This window comes from Saccopteryx bilineata, chromosome 1 (genome assembly GCF_036850765.1).
Source record: "Saccopteryx bilineata isolate mSacBil1 chromosome 1, mSacBil1_pri_phased_curated, whole genome shotgun sequence".
In the NCBI taxonomy this organism is placed as follows: domain Eukaryota; kingdom Metazoa; phylum Chordata; class Mammalia; order Chiroptera; family Emballonuridae; genus Saccopteryx; species Saccopteryx bilineata.
In genome coordinates, this window is record NC_089490.1 from 24,317,022 (window position 1) to 24,332,889 (window position 15,868).

Sequence of the window (15,868 nt, forward strand, 5' to 3'; positions counted from 1 at the left end):
AAACACTTGCAAACAAAACAGTCTTTAAAAGCAATTTTACTAACATTCATGCATTTTCACCAAAGGGCTAGAGCACCTTTTCCTGCACGTGTGGCCCTGGAGGGGGCCTGGACATCCACCTGCAGACCGAGCTCAGCAGTCCTGTCCTGGCTCAGGGGTGGCGTCTGAACGTGCCAGTCCCCTTGCTTCTTGGGTCTCTGACTGTGCAGGAACCCCCGGCTCACGTGGGGCTGCAGATTGCAGACCCCTCACCCCGCGGATGGAGACGGCTGCGCGCACCTTCTGTAAGGATTCCTAGACATGACCTGCAGCTTTGTAACCTTGAATAACAATGCAGTGACCTTCCCCAGGAGTGGGAAGGCTTGACCAAGGTGTGACGAGTTCTGCTAATAAAGTGTGCTAGTTAAGTAACAAATTAAGCTTCTATCTCTGAAGTGGCAAACACACACACACACGTACACGCACACGCACACACACACACACACACACACACATGCACACACTCCCCAAAACAAAAACAACAAAACTCTGTGCAGTCTGGGTGAATATTTTCACAGTAATTTCTCATAAGGAACCCAAAGCATTTTAGAACCAACATTTAAAATCTTCAGCAGAAATCTAGTGTGAGTTATTTTACTGGTAATGTACTTTATTTAGGCCCAAACTAATTAGGATGTGAGGTTGGTTGTACCCATGCTGTAGATAAATAAATCAAGGATCAGAAACTGGCCTAGAAAACATTAATAGCAAAGATCGGGGTGATTCAGGCATCTGATAGCTGCTCATGGGAGTGTGGTGTGTGTGCACATGGTGTGTATGTATGATGTGTATACAGTGTGCTGTGTGTGGTGTGTGTATGGTATATGTCATGTGAGTGATATGTGTGGCATGTGTGGTATGTGTGTGGGGTGTGTGTGTGTGTGTGTGTGTGTGTGTGGTGTGTCGGGGCTGTATGCACGTACATGCATGCTTTTATTACTATACAATGCTTAACCACCCTTTACTAATTACAGTCTATTCCAGGATCTTCAGATGAAATGCTCATTTCTGGGCTGGACCAGGATCCACTTCGCAGCACGGGTGAACATTAGATCCTCAACTACCAATAGAAAGATGAACCTTTATATCTGAAATGCCATCGTGGGTCTCTGGGATATTTTTAGAAGAAATAATCATACATGTTCACTCATTTGCATCTGCCCAGAGCTGGTAGGTGACCTCCATCTTGACCCCACACTCAGGACCATGCAGACTGAGGGAATGACAGGTTCCAGATTTCACTCTAGGTGGGGTCCCCATGAGCCTTCCCCTCAGACCTCCTCCTGCCCTTTGTACCGTAACAATGCCCGGAAACACAGGCTTGTTAGAGGAAATTCCCAGGGCCGTAGTTTGCTATGCTGGGCAGGCTGGTGCACACCTAAAAATAAACATGCTGGTCTGCGTGGCTTTCTATGATTCTGCCCTGCACAGTGGATTATGTTTCAAAGGGAGGGGTTTTTAAAAATGTTTTTAAGAAAGCAAGCGTAGGTAAACATGAAGAATAAAATATGCCATGGTTTTCTTTCAATTTGACAAAATGTCCCATTAGCTGACACCCATTTCTTTGAAAGGGCTTCTGCACTTTTTTGGCCGTAGGATTTCAAAACAAGTTTCAAGAAAACAAAGGCACGCTGAAATGCTGCCCAAGCTACTGCAGAAAGATGTGAGCATTCAAAACCACAAGGCCAGCCGGTTCTTCCTAGTGCAGGAAGAGTAAAGTATTAGCAAAGGACCCCAGAGCAGCATGCAGCAGGGGGTGATGTGTGCGGGACCCACTGTAACAAAATTCTCCCTTCCCTAAGTCTCCAGGTCCGTAGCTGGCAGAAAGGATATTACTATTTTTTTTTAAGTGAGAGGAGGGCAGAGAAAGAAACTCCCGCATATACCCCGGCCAGGATCCACCCGGAAACCCCGTCTGGGACTGATATTCAAGTCAATCGAGCTATCCTCAGTGCCCAGGGCTGACAGACCAATCAAGCCTCTGGCTGCAGGAGGGGAAGGGGGAGGAAAGGGGGTGAGGGAGGGGAGAGAAGCAGATGGTCACTTCTCTTGTGTGCCCTGACTGAAATCAAACCTGGGCGGTCCATACACTGGACCGACGCTCTATCCACTGAGCCAACCAGCCAGGGTCGAGGCTATTATTAATGTGGCTCATTTAATAGAAAAGGAAAGGCAGATGAACAGTGGCTGATGATGAACTTGACTCAGAGCAGGTAGACAGCTCCAACCAGTTCTCTCCTCAAAACATCAAACATCTCACTCACCGTCCTTGCAATTTAGAAGATGGTAGAACCATATATTTTGCATTTTTTAAAACTGGGTTTTTGAATGGCTAAGAATACATAGGCCTATAGTAGTGTTTCCATGTTATAGATAGAACAGAAATCAGGGACATAGCTCTGAGTCTTGCTGCTACTTGCCTGACCCTAGTTTGGCTGAAAATGTGTCAAATTGTGGCCATTTTCTCTCAAATAAGAATGTGTTTGCAGCACAGCAAGTAACCCACAATCTAGTTAAAGGGTAACCTAAGAAGAGTGGTTTAGAGTGAACTTTTCCTGCCTCATTGTTCCCATTTCTTCTTTGCTTTTTCCTGGAAGTCCAGGCTAACTCTATTGTTGTTGCAAAAGACCCTGATTTTAAAATAGTCAAAGTAGATAGGCAGGGCTAGTTAGTAAAAAAAAAAAAAAAAAAAAAGGCAGCTATGATCACTCTTCAGCCTGATTTTTTTTTTTTTTTTTTTTGCAGACCTTCATTTGGTGGCTTGGATCGGGGGCCTGACATCACAGGATTCTCATGACTTTGAGCGGGAAGGACCTGAGGTCACCACCCGGGCCCCACCCGGGGTGGGCATCCCTCTGGGAACACCCGGCCATGCTCTTCAGGGTGCTGGCTCACCGCCCAGGACAGAACGTCCACCACAGCCCAAGGCAGTTTTAGACAATTCTGATAGTGGGTAAATTCTTCCGCACAGCGAGCTAAAAACCTGTTACCCTATCATTTCCATTCATCAATGCTCTGTTGACCTCTTTCCCCACAGAGAGCAATCTTGAAATACTCGAGGGCAGCCTTCGCGTGCCACCAGACTGCCTTCTCGCTTCAAGCATCTCCTGGTTCCCTCAACTATTCTGACAATTTTCTCATTTTCACCATCTCAGCCAGCCTCTTCTTTTAAGATCTGATGTACTTCTTGAGACAACATATTAACTACTTCAACTAATTAATCTTTTCTATAACCTTGTGAGCTAAATATTAGCTGCATTTCCAGAAAGAAAAAAAAAACAACTAAGACTTGGCAAGATACAATTACTTATTCAAAGAAGTGGCAGATAGGGGTTCAAAACCAGGTCTGCCTCTTTCTAGCCCATCACAAGATTCTGATTAAAAAAGAAATGTTATTTGGCCCTGGCCAGTTGGCTCAGTGGATAGAGTGTCGGCCTGGCATGTGGATGTCCTGGGTTCAACTCCAGGTCAGAACACACAGGAGAAGCGATCATCTGCTTTTCTTCCCCTCCCTCTCTCCGTTCTCTCCCTCTTTCTCTCCTGAAGCCAGTAGCTAGCTTGATTGCTTCAAGCATTGGCCCAGGTGCTGAGGATAACTAGTTGTTCTGAATGGCAGCCTCAGGCACTAAAAATAGCTTGGTTTATTTAGCATTGGCTCCAGTCAGAGGTTGCCAGGTGGATCCCAGTTGGGGCACATGTAGGAGTCTGTCTCACTATCTCTGCTCCTCTTAATTCAAAAATAAAACATAAAAAATAATAATGATAAATGTTGAACCAGGTGTAACCAAGGTTGATCTCAGATACATTTTGAGATTTGTATGGCTACTAGAAACCTCCCATACATATTAACTTTGTTTATTTTTTTATTAACAAGAGAGAAGGACAGACAGGGACAGAGAGGAAGGCAGAGAGAGACGAGAAGCATCAACTCATAGTTGTAGCACTTTAGTTGTTCATTGTTTGCTTTCTCAGATATGCCTTAACTGGGAGGCTCCAGCCAAGCCAGTAACCCTTTGCTCAAGCCAGTGACTTTGGGCTCAAGCCAACAACCTTGGGTTCAAGCCAGTGACCTTTGGGCTCAAGCCAGAGACCACAAGGTCATGCCTATGATCCCACACTCAAGCTGGCAACCCTTCTCTTAAGCTGGTGAGCCCATGTTCAGGTTGGATTAGCCTGTGCACAAGTCTGTGACCTTGGGGTTTCAAATCTGGGTCTTCAGTGTCCCAGGTTAACACTCTATCCACTGCACCCCCACCTGGTCAGGCATGTTAACATTCTTTTTGCTGCTGCAATTATGCTACTAATAGAGGTTAATGGGTTTTTCAATTTTTATTGGGGTATAAATAACATATAGCATACTATTAGTTTCAGGTGTTCAACATAATGATTCAATAGTTGTATACAGTGGGAAGTGATCATTGCAGTAAGTCTAGTTACCATACAAAATTATAGAATTCCTTTTGTGTGTGTGCTGATGAGAACTTTCAAGAGTTTCTCTCAGCAGCTTTCAACTCTGCATTACAATATTACTGCCTGCGGTCGCTGTGCTGTGCATTACATACCCATGACTTACTGCTTTATAACTGAAAGTATATAATTCCTCTGACTCCGTCCCCCATTTCTCCCAACCTTCAAACCCTCTTCCCTCTAGCAGTCACTCCTATGTTCTCTGTATCTTTGAGCTTTGTTTTTTTTCTTTTAGATTCCACAAATTAGTGACATCATATAGTATTTGTCTGTCTCTGTCTGACTTATTTCATTTAGCACAATCCCCTCAAGGAATCCATGTTGTCGCAAATGGCAAGCTTGCTTTCTTCTTTATGGCTGAGTCATATTCCATTGTATAAATGTACACATCCTCCTATCCTTCCTCTGTGGAGCGACACCGAGGTTGCTTCTGCATCTTGGCTATTATAAATAATATTTATATAAATGAACATAAGAATGCATACATCTTTTGGAAGAAGCTTTTTCCTTTTCTTTGGATAAATACTTAGTAATAGTAGACTTGCTAGGTCATACAGTGGCTTTATTTTTAGTTGTTTTAGGAGCCTCCATACTGTTTTCCAAAGTGGCTGCACCAGTTTACATCCCCACCAACAGTGCACCCGTGTTCCTTTTTCTCCACTTCTTCTCCAGCATGTGACCTTTTACCTTTCTGATAAAAGCCAGAAATTAATGTTCATGTGAGCAGTTAGGAAGTGACCAAAAAAATAAATAAATAAAACACCCTGCTCTGGCTGCTGAAGGGCAAATATCGACAAGGTAGGTGTGCAGAAGGTACGGAAGTCAAGAGAACCGTGAGCAACAGGAAGCAAGAAGGAATCCAGGAGGTCCAGGGGGCAGGTTGTTATGGAAACCTCAGGGGACAGGGGAGCTCAGTAACAGTGCTCAGAGAGGCAAGCAGGTGCAGGAGAGTGCTGCGCAGTGTGCTGTAGCCTGAGCCCCATGGTCATGTCTACAGTGTACATAGAAAGTATCTGTTTTCCCCCGGCTAACTATGCACCTGAGCGAAGTGCCCAGGCTGGGGACAAAGGATGCTATACCCTGCCTGAACATCTCATTCTTAACAAATCTGGTGACACCACACATCTTTGAGGTAGTCAGAAAGAGAGTCCTCGCAGCTCTGCCACAGTGAGGGTCAGCTCTGTCTCTCTGTCCACAGGCTTCTAGATTTTTCCTGCACTACTTGGTAGAACTACTTGCTTCCTTTCTCCTGGCTGCGTCCCAAAAGCAGAGCTCGCCTGAGGATGACACTGCTCCGTCCTCGGCTGCCCCACTTCAAAGCAGCTTTACTCCTGATAGCTCATGCCAAGTGAATTAACGTAAGCCGCGGGGCGCTCCGCCTAGGAGCCACTGCCACCCGGTGCTGGACGGGCGGAAGGCCCCGAAGGACAGCGGTCACGTCCATGGCAGGGCACATGGCGCGGTGGTAAAATGACTCCCTTAAGATCTCTTTGCCAGTTTGACTCAGAGAACTCCAGAACAATGCCCTTCAGATAATCACACGGCCCGACAGAAGGTGAGTGCGGTGGCTCCCAGGCCACCCCTCCTCTGCGCCCTCGTGACGTCAGGGGTCCCTGGAGCTCTGTGTCATGCTCACCGCTTGAGAAGAATCAAGGTTTAGAAGAGGGAGATGGACTCCCCCAAGTTCACACGGCCAATGAGTTACGGGTGCAGGACTCAGTCAGGACCCCAAAGCACAGCAGCGGGCTCTTCACTAAACGCACTTCGAGCTCCTGATGTCTGAACGTGGATGGGCCAACATGTATTAGAGATCAGACTTCCTTCAGTTTTCTCTAAAGCTGTTTAGGGACAAGCAGGACAGAGGGTGAGAGAAGGTATGTCTTGTCTATGTGAACTTGCAGGGAGGCAGGACTCACACCTGTGTCGTTTGTCTTCGTATCCCTAGCACGTAGCCCAGAACACGGTGTGGGAAGGTATGTGTTTATTAAAAAATGCATGTCTCTGACATGGAGGGGTGGAGAATGAGGAGCAGTAATAGAGAAACACCTTCTGGGAGAGGTTTCCATCGAGACAGAGAGAGATCGATTCTAAAAGGCATTTCACATAGAAGGTACTCAAAACATTTGGTGAAAGACAAATGAATCTAGCAAAGTCTCATAAAGGAGAGCGTGAGAAAATGTTATAGGAATTGGCCATCTTCCTTGGAATGCTTCAAACTGTAGTTCTCAATCTGGTAATACACTTGGGTTCTTCAGACGGTGGATCCATTCATTTGTTCATTCATTCGTTCATAGATTCAATAAATGTTGATTGAGCACAGACTGTGCACCTGGCATTATCTCAAGTGCTATGGATTCAGAGATCAAAGACTGATAACTTCACAAGGGTGGAAACAAATGGAGCAACCAGCATTTGAAGTGCTAATAGCGATGCCAGAGCATTTCACGAAGTGCCATAAACTCACTGACCCTCAGTGTGAGGCGGGCTGGGTGAGGGGTGAGAATGGGGCAGAGATCGCACCGCGGTGGGCACAGAGCTACGTCCTGGAGAGACGGGAGGTAGTCAGTGCAGCCAGAAACTCAGGTGGAGAGAGGTGAGGCCGGGCGACAAGGAGCGGACCTTGAGAGTCTGGTTTACTTGCCCGATGTTGGAGTTTCTCAAAGTTTAATGGGCAGATGGATCACCCAGGGACCTGGTTAGAATGCAGATTCAGGAAATCCGAGGAGGGGATGGAGAATCTGCAGCTCGGATAGCTCCCAAGTGACGCCTGATGCAGCTGGTTGCAGTCTGCCCTTTAGGCAGCAAGGCTGCGAGCGGAGGCGGGAACAGTGCACTGAGGACAGGGACACGATCAGAACTGCATTTTCCCAAGGACCCTGTTGCAGGACATGGGGGAATCACACAGAGGGAGACTGTGCTGAGGCCAATTAGAGGAGCAGCAGGAAGTGTTGAGCACCTGAACTGAATGGGCAAAGGGAGGACAGTCTATGTTCAATAAACAAGTGTGAATCGGCCAACATTCTGTGAAGTCGCTATGAACTATTTCTCCCAGAGGAGAGACTGACTGAGAAGAAAACAATTAAACAAACAAACAAAAAAACCCGTAAGAGACACACACAAAGAGAAAATTTTATAGAAATATGTAATGTTATTTGAACGTCTTGACCCCACTCCAGGGAGTTGACACATTATCTTGAGCCCTAATAGTGACCTCACTGACCCAGCTACGGGTTGAGCACCATCCGTGCAGACAATGATCACAGCAGAGTAAATAAAATCAATCTTCTCAGATACCACTTGATATGTGTTGTCACCACGTGCATTTAATTTCAGGAAACTTCAGGAAGAGCAATTGTTTCATAGCTAATTCTGAAAAGTGACATGGAAGTCCACCGTATCCTGAGCAGAGTGCCCGTTCGTTTATTTATAACTCAAAGGTATCCTGAATTAGAAATACCTATTTCTATCCCTTTTAGAAAATCCTCTGTTGGTTCGAGTATATCTTTAACTGACAGGAAAAAAAAAACTCAAAAAGGAGTAAAAAAAAAAAAAATTCAAGGGAGGGATCTACACTGTTGATAAGAAAAGGTGGGTAGTAAACTTTTTCCCCCATATTCAGAAACAGACAAGCAACTTCTAGTGAGCTCTGCCCTCCAAAGAGAATACTAGTCAGCTTCATGTTCTAAGTACTCTGCTGGTTGACATTCCTTATCCAAAGACGTACAAACTCAAAGAACCCCAGATGCCATCTCCCCTCTCACTATTTTCCTCACAGTCTCGTAAATCAGTAAATCTCGATAAGACACAGGCTGAAACATGCAAGCCAACGCGGAAAGCCATGTGGACAGACACATCTGCTTCAGAACAGCTCAAGGCACTTCCAACAGGACAAAGCAGAATAATGCAGGGACCTACCTTTCTCCTCTGTGGTTTGCAGGCTCCTGAAATTGAACCCTGTCCTGGAGATCTTCTTAAGGTCCCTCTTCTGGGAGATGGAATTTAAGGGCCCCCCATTCAATCACAGAGCCACGGGGATGGTAGGGTTTCACAGAACCAGACTGCAGGTCTCAGGGCTCCCGCAGACCTCAGGGAGCAGAGGTGAACTGTTTTCTGTTCTCTGCTGCAGGAAAAGCTGGGACACCCAGCGCGGCTGGAGGTGGGGGCGGAGGCTGGGGGAAGGGAAGTGATATGGGAACCGTGGACCGTCATAAATAAGAGATCCTCTCCACATGATTTCCTGTATTTGGTGCCTGTTGCCTCTCTCCGAGCTCCCTAGGGGAAATAAGAAATTTAAACTTGTCCTTTGGCCACTATAAAGAAGAGAATAAACATGCTAAGAACCATGAAAATGAGAATGAGCAGGGCGGCCAGCGGGAAGCAGACCAGCCAGCCAGCTCCACCTTTCCCCCAGTGCTTTCTTTCTGAAGTTCTTCTAAGTGTTTAACCTGCAAAAGTCAAGAGCTCCCTCATCCTCTTTCTCTGAGCTGAAGAATTGGCTGGCCGCTGTCCAGGTGCCCCGCCACAGAGGTGCTGGAGAGAGGCAAGTCAGAACAGGTCTGAGAAATTCTGTTTGCCAGCATGGGGCAGGACCCTCTGGGTCCTGTCTTTGGAACCGCCGATGACCTGTGTGTAATCTTTGATCAGTTCTTAAAGTCATCAGGCCATTTTACCCTAGGGTTTAAAGAATTACCTTCAGGCTACCATCTATAGATTGCCGGAAGCAGGACCCCCTATGTAATTTGTGGGGTTCAGTGCAAAATGAAGAACACAAGGTCACTCATTCAGACATTAAGGATTTCAAGATGGTGACCCCAGAACATGAAAATCAGGAGTGGGGACTCTTCTTCCTCATATGGAACTATATGCAACTGTACAATTTGTATATCCACGAAGCCTATCCTGGCTAGGGTAAGGCGGGTGGAACTGTGGTTGTGTTGGTTTTAACCCGCTGAGTTGTCAGGAGGTCTGGACTATTGTCATTTTGTTCTGCTGGGGTGCGGTCATCTCCTGAACAGCAGTGCGTTCTGCAGCTGATGGAATGCTGGGTTGGAGGTGTGAGCAGGCGCAGGCCACAACCAGATCACTGACTTAAAAGCACACCAGCTGCATTGACTAAGGATCTTCTCCCCTCAGCGCACCCCCTCCCTGCACTGGAGCTGACTAATCAGTGGAGCCCGGGACACTGAAAGGACAGTCCTGGAAAGCTGATGAATATTCTATTGAGATCTTCCCAAGGGACTGCCCCTAAAACCCCCACCCTTAAAAGCCCTGAGGATGGAGGACCCAGTGTGCCTCCCTTCCATGTGCCTCCCCACCCTCCTTGCAGATAAATTGATAAGGAAGTTGACAGATCAATGAATAAGGGAAATCTGGTATACACATATAATGGCATATTGTTCCCACTTAAAAAAAGCAGGAAATTCTGCTGTATGTGACAACATGAGTGAAGCTTCAGGACCTTACACTAAGAGAAACAAACCAGTCCTTTTCGCTTTCTCCTAAGCTCCCCCTCCTTTTCCTCTGTAACTCGTTTCCTATAGCCCATTTCTCCTACCTCCCTGGCTTCCTATGTAAACTTTACCTTGCAAAAGAAAAAATCATACCTACAGTCTGCTTGCAGATTTTCCACTCATCTTCAATATATTCTCCTCCCCACAGGACAATCGCTGTCCAATGCAATCATCACGACAGGATTCGCATGCTGGAACACTTCCCGTAGCTAAGAATAAAGGCCAAACCCTTGGACGTGGCTTCCAGCCCCTTCAGGACCTGGCACTGGCTTTGGACTCTCACTTTACCTGGAAGCCCACCTCCACCCGCTCTCCCCTCACTCCCCTTCTACTTCTCTCTGTCCCCACCTTTCTCACTCCTGGGGAAGGTTCTGTGAGCAGTGCCCTCCCTCAGCCCCCAAACCTCCAAACCTCACATCCTCCAGAAGATATTTTTCAGATTCCTGGGCCCCTTTGCTGTTGCTCCTCAGCAAGCCATGCTTATCTCTCTCTCTTTTAACACTCATTAACTCAAAGCAGTGGAAACCAGCCCACTGTCCTCATCGCCTTTGGGGCTAGAAACTCCCAACACTCATGGACCTTGTCTGTTTCAACATGAGGTCCCCTAGGTCTAGGACCCAGGAGCGTGTGGTTGGTATAAGGTGAGCGTTAGTAGCAGGGACATTAATTACAGTTATCCCCTGCGAGAGGAAACATATCACCTGAAAGGGGAAAACATGTGACTCCAAGAAAAACGTAAGATTGTTGGTAAAGTTTACAGTTTAAACTCTGGCAGGCAGTAAAGCAATTACACCGACAATATTGCAAATGATTCTTATCCATAGAGACACAAATGAAATTTCCCCAGTGGAGATATACCATTGATTTCCACCCTGTAGCAATGATTATCCCGAACAGTACATTTCAGTGCTCTGTATGATATTAGACTATATATTTGCATATTAACAAAAACTACAAAGCATTGTTAAGGGAAATCGAAAAAGATACGATGAGATGGAAAAATATTCCTTGTTCATGGATAGGAAGAATAAATATAATCAAAATGGCCATATTACCCAAAGTAATTTATAAATTTAATGCGATTCCCATCAAAATTATTATGACATTCTTTAAAGAAATGGAACAAAAAATCATCAGATTTATATGGAACTATAAAAAACCCCGAATAGCCAAAGCAATCCTAAAGAAAAAGAATGAAGCTGGGGGCATTACAATACCTGACTTCAAACTCTATTATAGGGCCACGACAATCAAAACAGCATGGTATTGGCAGAAAAATAGACACTCAGACCAATGGAACAGAATAGAAAGTCCAGAAATAAAACCACATATATATGGTCGAATAATTTTTGATAAAGGGGCCAACAACACACAGTGGAGAAAAGAAAACCTCTTCAACAAATGGTGCTGGGAAAACTGGAAAGCCACATGCAAAAGAATGAAACTCGACTACAGCTTGTCCCCGTGTACTAAAATTAATTCAAAATGGATCAAAGACCTAAATATAAGACCTGAAACAATAAAGTAAATAGAAGAAGACATAGGTACTAAACTCATGGACGTGGGTTTTAAAGAGCATTTTATGAATTTGACTCCAAAGGCAAGAGAAGTGAAGGCAAAGATAAATGAATGGGACTACATCAGACTAAAAAGTTTTTGCTCAGCAAGAGAAACTGACAACAAAATAAACAGACAGCCAATAAATGGGAAATGATCTTTTCAAACAGCTCAGATAATAGCCTAATATCCAAAATTTACAAAGAACTCATAAAACTCAACAACAAACAAACAAACAATCCAATAAAAAAATGGGAAGAGGACATGACAGACACTTCCCCCAGGAAGAAATACAAATGGCCAACAGATATATGAAAAGATGTTCATCTTCATTAGTTATTAGAGAAATGCAAATCAAAACTACAATGAGATACCACCTCACACCTGTTAGATAAGCTATTATTAACAAGACAGGTAATAGCAAATGTTGGAGAGGCTGTGGAGAAAAAGGAACCCTCATTCACTGTTGGTGGGACTGTAAAGTAGTGCAACCATTGTGGAAGAAAGTATGGTGGTTCCTCAAAAAACTGACAATAGAACTACCTTATGACCCAGCAATCCCTCTACTGGGTATATACCCCAAAACCTCAGAAACATTGATACGTGAAGACACATGTAGCCCCATGTTCATTGCAGCATTGTTCACAGTGGCCAAGACATGGAAACAACCAAAAAGCCCTTCAATAGAAGACTGGATAAAGAAGATGTGGCACATATACACTATGGAATACTACTCAGCCATAAGAAATAATGACATCAGATCATTTACAACAAAATGGTGGGATCTTGATAACATTATACGGAGTGAAATAAGTAAATCAGAAAAAAACAAGAACTACATGATTCCATACATTGGTGGGACATAAAAACGAGACTAAGAGACATGGACAAGAGTGTGGTTGTTACTGGGGGTAGGGGGAGAGGGGGTGCAGGAGGGAAAGAGGGAGAGGGGAAGGGGAGGGGGAGGGGCACAAAGAAAACTAGATAGAGGGTGACGGAGGACAATCTGACTTTGGGTGATGGGTATGCAACATAATTGAATGACAAGATAACCTGGACATGTTTTCTTTGAACATATGTACCCTGATTTATTGATGTCACCCCTTAACATTAATAAAAATTTATTTATAAAAAATATTCAATTCAGCATTCCCAATTGCCTGTGTAAATGTCTGCCCCTGAGATTTTCCTTTGATCTAGTTTTAACATCTTATCTTCCCTTCATTAATTGATGAGTTAAATAAAATCTCTATTCCATGTTCATTTTGTATTTGCATGACAGTGATGGTTTCACCTTTCTGACAACAATTTTTAAACAGAAATCAGGGGATAAACAGTAAATAAGGGGATTGGTAGTGGGAATTTGCTGGAGTGGAACTCTGTTTTCTCCAATATTTTGCTTAGTTTCTTTAAGTTCCCTGAGTATGTAAAATAAAAACAAGAGACAAAGGAAGCACGGTGATTATCAAAGTCAACCACAAAACGGCCTCCGCTGTACAGTTAGGAAGGCACGGGCTTCAATTAGAGAGGAGTACAGGCAAAGCCCAAGGGTACAACGCCGTGACGGGGCACGGGATTACCAAGCGGGCAGAGTGTCAAGGCGCGGACTCATCGACACTAGGACCTCGGAGGTGAGCATAGCGCGGTGAGCAAAGGGCGCAGAGCTCGGGTGTTCACGGGTTCTTTCAAACAGTACTTCCAGGACTCCTACCCGCACAGACAGACAGCCGTCTAGAAATACCTTGCTATCAGTCAGCAATAGCAAACCCTTCAACAAAGGGGACAGGAAGAACCCAGATTACATGAATATATTCGTGCAGTTTGGTTTCTCTTTAAGGCCGATATTTTTCTATTGTTACTCAATGTAATTTGCAATATAATGTTTTTTAATATCAAAGATGTAAAATGATTTCTCTTTAAGGAGTGGTCCGGCCAACTGGTCCAATCTGTCCCCTGAAGTTCTTAGTCCCGGACCAGAGGGCAAATAAAAAGTAGTTTTAGTTTCATTTTTGGGGGTTTTTTTTGTTTGCTTTTGAAATAAAATTCATAATTAATTCCATCTGGAGAAGGGGACGATCACTGGCCACAGACACGCAGGAGTCCCTACAGATGTGTGGTCCCTGGAGGGTCATCTGCCGGCTTGGCTCCACCTGCGTTAGAGGTGAGGCCAGTCTCTTCCCCGGCCGTTCCTCCCTTTGCCAGCTACTGATCACATTTGTCCTTAAAGACAGAGCACTGCGAGGGGGCCGCTCAGGTGTACGGCTTTCCTTGTTTCATTGAGAGAGAACAGGGAAATGGGTTCCATCATGTCAAGCCTGTCAAGGAGGGGGCGTGGCTGAGAGACCTCAGTAGGACTGTTCTTGGGAAGAAATGTTCACCTTGAGTAAGACCAGTATCATATGCTTCCTTGGAAAATGAAAGTGTTAGAAAAAATTAAGAAAGAGGGAGAGGCCCTGGCCAGTGGCTCAGTGGATAGAATGTCAGCCTGGAGCAGGGGTCCCCAAACTTTTTACACAGGGGGCCAGTTCACTGTCCCTCAGACCGATGGAGGGCTGGACTATAAAAAAAAACTATGAACAAATCCCTATGCACACTGCACATATCTTATTTTAAAGTAAAAAAACAAAATGGGAACAAATATACATACAGTATTTAAAATAAAAAACAAGTAAATTTAAATCAACAAACTGACCAGTATTTCAATGGGAACTATGCTCCTCTCACTGACTACCAATGAAAGAGGTGCCCCTTCCGGAAGTGCGGCGGGGGCTGGATAAATGGCCTCAGGGGGCCGCATGCGGCCCGCGGGCCGTAGTTTGGGGACCCTTGGCCTGGAGTATGGATATCCTGGGTTTGATTCCCAGTCAGGCCACAAATGAGAAGTGACCATCTGCTTCTCTGCCCTTTCTTCTCCCTATTCTCTCCCTCTCCCCCTCCTGTGGCTCGACTGGTTCCATCATCACCCCTGGTGCTGAGGAAAGCTCGGTTGATCCCAGAGCATCAGCCACAGGTGCCAAAAATAGCTTGGTTGATTTAAACATTGGCCCCAGATGGGGTTGCCAGGTGGATCCCAGTTGGGCTCATGCGGGAGTCTGTCTCTCTCTCTCCCCTCCTCTTACCTAAAATAAAAAGGAGGAAGAAAGAGAGAGAGAGAGAGAGAGAGGAGAGAAGAAAGAAAGGAAGGTAGGGAGAGGGGGAGAAGGAGGGAGGGAAAGAAAGAGAGACAGGGAAAAGAAGACATAGGTCCAAGTATTTGGGGCCCCAGGAATTCCTATACATTGCTGAGTGATTTGGGGGGAATTAGGAACCCTCACATGGCTGAGCGAGTGTTACTTGGTCAATCAGTTTGGAAAACAATCTGGCAGCAATCAGGATAATTCAAAGTGTGGTCACTGTTTTCCCAGAGACGTTTTGCCTACATATACAAGGAGAAAATACAAGCATGTTCAATTGCATCACTTTGTTACTAACAAGAATAGGAAGAACATGTATATGAGTTAGGAGGAAAGTAAATAAAAAATTAGTATTATTACAGGACTAACGAACTAGGTCTAGATCTATATGTATCAACATGAATGGATAATTTTTTAAAATGGAAAAAAAAATAGCCAGAATGAAAAACAGCAATTGCAGAAAAAAATATACACACAATGATACATAATGAAAAAATATACAATGCAGTCAGGGAGAAGAAAAGCATGGAATAGAATGAAATAGGAAATTAAAGAGATTTTCCATTTTATTCTATGTCTGTTGTATATATATAAAAATATATATATATCAATACCTTAATTTTGTATAGCATGTAATACAGATGCATGTCTATCTCTATAGTTTGCTACTTTAAAAAAAAAAAAAAAAAGCGCCTGACCTGTGGTGGCGCAGTGGATAAAGTGTCAACCTGGAAATGCTGAGGTCGCCGGTTCAAAGCCCTGGGCTTGCCTGGTCAAGGCACATATGGGAGTTGATGCTTCCAGCTCCTCCCCCCTGTCTCTCTCTCCTCTTTCTCTCCTCTCTAAAATGAATAAATAAAATAAAAAAATAATTATCAGCAAGTTACTCATGTTTAAAAAAAAAAAAAAAAAAGCAAAGTCCCTAAAAATATTATTTTAAAAAATAGAGACATTGAGTCATAGATTAAACACATTCCTTTCCCATTCTCCACCCGCGACTGTGGTAGAAAAAAAAAAGTTATCAGGAAAAGAACTCTAGGGAAAATATCATGCTTATCTCTAATCCTTGGTAAATAGCGGTACTCTCGTTGACTCACTCAGAATTTCACTTCTTCCACGTGA

The 15,868-nt window shown here is 44.5% G+C and overlaps 1 protein-coding gene across 2 annotated transcripts in view; it reads right to left on the reverse strand.

The window, feature by feature from the left end:
* ADGRF5 (adhesion G protein-coupled receptor F5) overlaps nt 1-10,231 on the reverse strand; it is a 113,135-nt gene extending 102,904 nt beyond the window's left edge. Inside the window, exons 1-2 of one of the 2 annotated variants that reach the window (XM_066252179.1) lie at nt 10,110-10,231; nt 8,422-8,778 (exon numbers count right to left, since the gene is read on the reverse strand). The gene's annotated coding sequence lies outside the window, so the exon portion shown is untranslated. The remainder of the gene's footprint in view (nt 1-8,421; nt 8,779-10,109) is intronic. The other variant, XM_066252170.1, reaches the window with a different exon arrangement.
* Between the last annotated feature and the right edge of the window lie 5,637 nt (nt 10,232-15,868).